A 5,003-nucleotide genomic window follows, 5' to 3' on the forward strand; every position below is an offset into this window, starting at 1 on the left:
GTTGTTTTGTTAGCCGCTCCTAGTAACTTTTTGGGAGATTGTGGCGGGATAGAAATAAAGTTGTTGTTGTTGTTGTTGTTGTTGTTGTCAACCATTGCCTTGCATAATGTCTTTATCGTATCAGAAGCGAACCATGGGTACAGTTGTAATGTATTTAGAAAGCATAAAGTTTAAAAACTTGGTATTATATTAAATATCCTTTGACCAGTGGCTGGTCACTTGGAGAGCCTCTGGTGTCGCTGTGAGAAAGTCCTCCATTGTGCATGTGGCAGGGCTCAGGCTGCATTGTAACAGGTGGTCTGTGGTTTGCTCTTCTCCACACTCGCATGTTGTGGACTCCACTTTATAGTCCCATTTCTTACCAAGTCACCCAGTCTTCTGTGTGCCCAGGAGGGAGTTTCCTACCCAGTCTCAGCAACTAACTGAGGTTCTGGGTTTTCGCCTGCCACTTTTGGACTCTTGCTTACTGAGGTGTTCCTGTGAGTATCTCTGTAGATCTTAGAAAACTATTTCTTGATTTAAGGCATTGGTGTACTGGCTGATATCCAAACAGAGGATGGGCCGGTGGTGTCCCTGCCTTGGTCCTTTCATTATTGGTTGCTACTTCCCAGCAGATGTCAGGTACTGAAATACCAACTAAACAGTATAACAGTATTATAACATCCTGTGATAATGCAGCATGTCTCATTAAGAGCCACATCCACTGTTTTAACGTGGTGAGATGTATTCCACACTGGGCATACGTATTCAGCAGCAGAGTAGCTAAGCGCAAGGGCAGATGTCTTCACTGTGTCTGGTTGTGATCCCTAGGTTCTGCCAGTCAGCTTTCATAAGATGTTATTTCTAGCACCTACTTTTTGCTTGATATTCAAGCAGTGCTTCTTGTAGGTCAGGCATGTTGGTGTGCTGCAATGCTCCAGTGGGATTCACATCAAGAGAGAACTCTTGTGCAGACATTCCAAACATTCACACATACACACACAGGCCTTCTCCGGACGAAGATGATCAGTTTGCTTCCGAGAAGGTGTGGACGTTCCTGTTGCTGCGAATCAGGAAGCGTGCATAATCTTGGGGTCCTCTGCCTTTATAGGCCAAAATCAAGCTTTCTTAATGAACATGCTGTCCTGTTCTTGAGGGTTCAAGACATCCACATTCCAGGCCATATGACTTATGAGGTACCTCCTGCACACTCCTTACACGCTTGCTGCACATCTCATTGTCCATTGTTATTCGGCTATGCCCAGGGCCGTAGCCAGAAAAAAATTTCGGGAGGGGTTGAAATTTTCGGGGGGGGGGGGGGTGTTGAAATTTTCGGCCGGGGGGGGGGAGGGTTGAAACCTGCCTCCTAGCTCACGCTGAAGCAAAGAGCACAGCAGAGGGCAGAGCAGCCTTCAATAGCATGCAGCTCCGTCCCTGTCAAACACCTCCACCAAGTCTGGCCTCCTTAATGAGAGCATTCAACATGCACACTCCCAACTCGGTTGCTTCACTACATCAGGTGAAGGTGAGAGGGTCGGTATATAAAACCTCGAAATAAATAAATAAATAAATAAATAAATAAATCAGCTATTGCTGCAAGTAATGACAGTGTGAATAAATTGTCAATATTTGCCTGAGATAGTGCTTGCAGTTCTGGAGGGACTCTTAATTTTTTGCATCTCATAGACTTAGCATGGGGATTTGGTTAACCAGTTAAAATTCATGAGTAAACCAGGTTTTTTAAAAAAAATCTGAAACATTTCGGGGGGGGGGGGGTTGAACCCCTAAAACCACCCCCTCGCTACAGGCCTGGCTATGCCTTACTGCTTCCTCGCTTCGTCTGCCAAGTCCGACCCATATCATGCATTGCGCGAACTCCATGTTGATTTTCCAGGCCTGTGTCGTCTGTTCTATTGTTTCTTCTGCAGGTCCTGAACCGGTGCTTGGCTGCTGTGTCGGCCCGGATGAGGGCAAACAGACTGAAACTTAATCCAGACAAGACAGAGGTACTCCTGGTCAGTTGAAAGGCTGAACAGGGGATAGGGTTACACTCCTCCTGAAGACACAGGTTCGCAGTTTGGGAGTGATCCTGGACTCATCGCTGAGCTGGAACCCTAGGTCTCGGCGGTAGCCAGGAGAGCTTTTGCGCCAGCTGCGCCCGTTCCTTGGGAAGTCTGACTTGGCCACCGTGGTCCATGCTCTGGTTACATCTCAAAGAGACTACTGCAATGCTCTCTATGTGGGGCTGCCTTTATTTATCTATTTATTTATTTAGCAGTTTTGTATACCGGTCTTCTCACCTCCGTTCGAGGGACTCAGGCCGGTTTCCAACATCAATATTACAGACAGTCATTAAAACATCATATTCTAAATCACACTAAAACAGCAAAATACAATCATATGATTACAGTGGTCAGTCGTCATCAAAATCATTATTCGTCGTTATCCATCCATATCACAGGATCATGGTTCATTCGTCAAATGCCAATCCCCAAAGCCAAGTTTTCACCTGTTTCCCGAATGTTAAGATAGAAGGGGCAGTTCTGATCTCCAGTGGAAGGGAGTTCCAGAGTCGAGGGGCCACCACCGAGAAGGCCCTGTCTCTCGTCCCCACCAGCCGCGCCTGTGAGACCGGTGGGATCATAGAATCATAGAATCAAAGAGTTGGATGAGACCTCATGGGCCATCCAGTCCAACCCCCTGCCAAGAAGCAGGAATATTGCATTCAAATCACCCCTGACAGATGGCCATCCAGCCTCTGTTTAAAAGCTTCCAAAGAAGGAGCCTCCACCACACTCCGGGGCAGAGAGTTCCACTGCTGAACGGCTCTCAGGAAGTTCTTCCTCATGTTCAGATAGAATCTCCTTTCTTGTAGTTTGAAGCCACTGTTCCTTGCCCTAATCTCCATGGAAGCAGAAAACAAACTTGCTCCCTCCTCCCTATGGCTTCCTCTCACATATTTATACATGGCTATCATATCTCCTCTCAGCCTTCTCTTCTTCAGGCTAAACATGCTCCTTAAGCCGCTCCTCATAGGGCTTGTTCTCCAGACCCTTGATCATTTTAGTCGCCCTCCTCTGGATTGAGAGCAGGGCCCCTCCAGACGATCTTAGCAATCTTGATGGTTCATAGGGGAGGATACGTTTGGACAGGTAAATTGGGCCGGAGTCGTTTAGGGCTTTATAGGTTAAGACCAGCACTTTGAATTGTGCTCAGAAGCTGACTGGCATCCAGTGGAGCTGGCGCAACAGAGGAGTAGTATGCTCCAACAGAGGAGTAGTATGCTCCCTGTACCCCACTCCCGTTAGTAGTCTGGCTAGCTCCACTGGCTGCCAATTAGCTTCCAGGCACAATTCAAAGTGCTGGTTTAAACCTTGAAAGTCCTGAATGGTTCTGGCCCAGATTACCTGTCCGAACGTATCTCCTGCTATGAACCATCACGAAGCTGAGTAGTTCTCCCTTTTCCTGATCCCCTGTCAGCATTGCCCCATATTCTCCTCACAGAGGCCCTATTGTAGGGGGCCCTCAAACGAATGCCCGGGGACTGCATACTCATTTACCCGGCTCTCGCTCAGGGTCAACCTAAGTCTGAAACGACTTGAAAGCACACAGCAACAACAACAATCCTATCTCATCAGCCAAAAGCAGGCCCACACTTCCTATTGAAATACTAATAAGTTTCTATTTGTTAAAATTGTTCTTCATTTTAGTTATTGTATTAAGTGGTTTTTTGCACGACAAAGAAGATATGTGCAGTGTGCATAGGAATTCATTCACGATGTTTCCAAATTATAATCTGGCCCTCCAACAGTTTGAGGGACTGGGAACCCTGCCCTGTCGCCTCCTTGTTCTTCCTTTGGTTGTTGGGAATGTCCCTGGCATTCAAATGATCTCCAAAGGGTGTTTTTTTCCCAAAAGGTTATGAATGTCATTTTCCAAAAGGAAGGTGACAGGCTGGGAGGGGAACGTTTCTTTTGGACCCTGGGGCAGCCTGTCCATTAGGCGAAGTAAGCGGTCGCAAAACACTTTTTTTGCCAGGGGCGCAGAGGCACCTCTGTAAATGCCCCTCGACCATCACTTGAGGAGCGCCCCCTCAGCTCACAACAGCCCTAGCAGTCTGGGGGGAGCCTCAGCTTTCTTGCCTCACTGCCAGGTGATCCTCTTCCCAAAGGGGCCGGGCCCTCGAGCCTCGCCTAACCCCTCTCATTCCTGCTCCACCCGGCCACCGGGTGCGCGAGCAGAGCCAGCGCTCAATCGTTCTTCGCGTTCGATCCCTTCCCCATGACTGGCTCCCTTTCCCGATCCCCCGGCGCTCCACCCGCCTCCTCTCCTCTCCCCAATCCGTGGGTGGGCCAAGGGGCGGAGTTGCCGCGCCTGGCCCACTTCGGGTCTGGAGGCGTGTCTGAAGACCCCAGTGTGCGCACCAAAAGTCGCCTCTTCTCCTGACCAAGAGAAAGAGAGAGAGAGAGAGCCCCTCCGGCTGGAGGTATCTCCCACCTCCGCTCCCTCCTTTGTTTTTGCACCTACCTTCAGAAAAGGTGGGCATCTCCACCTCTCTCTCTCTCTCTCTCTCGGTGCCAATGGCTGAGGAGAAAGTCAGGGGAAGAGGTGACTTTTGGAGCACATGCCGGGGTCTTCAGGCACGCCTCCAGACCCAAAGCGGGCCAGGCAAGGGAGCAAATGTGGCAAGTGTAGTTACTGGGATGTTTAGTTCACCTACAATCAAAGAGCATTCTGAACTCCACCAATGATGGAATGGAACCAAATCTGGCACACAGAACTCTCACGACGAAGAGAAAATATATATCAGTGATAGGTTGGGGGGGGGGGCGCCAAAATACTGTTTGCTTACCCTTGAAAATTACCTAATGCTGCCTCTGTTTGAACACCCCCCCCCCCTCACAAAAAATCCGCTTTCGGGGGGCCAAAGGGGCTGATGTTGCAGCCGGAGCCCGGCGTCCCCCGAGAGGCAGGCGGGGCCAAGGCCAAGCCGGGCCAACTCCTCCCCTTGGGCGTGGCTTGTC

Source organism: Anolis sagrei, chromosome X (genome assembly GCF_037176765.1).
Source record: "Anolis sagrei isolate rAnoSag1 chromosome X, rAnoSag1.mat, whole genome shotgun sequence".
Taxonomy (NCBI): Eukaryota; Metazoa; Chordata; class Lepidosauria; order Squamata; family Dactyloidae; genus Anolis; species Anolis sagrei.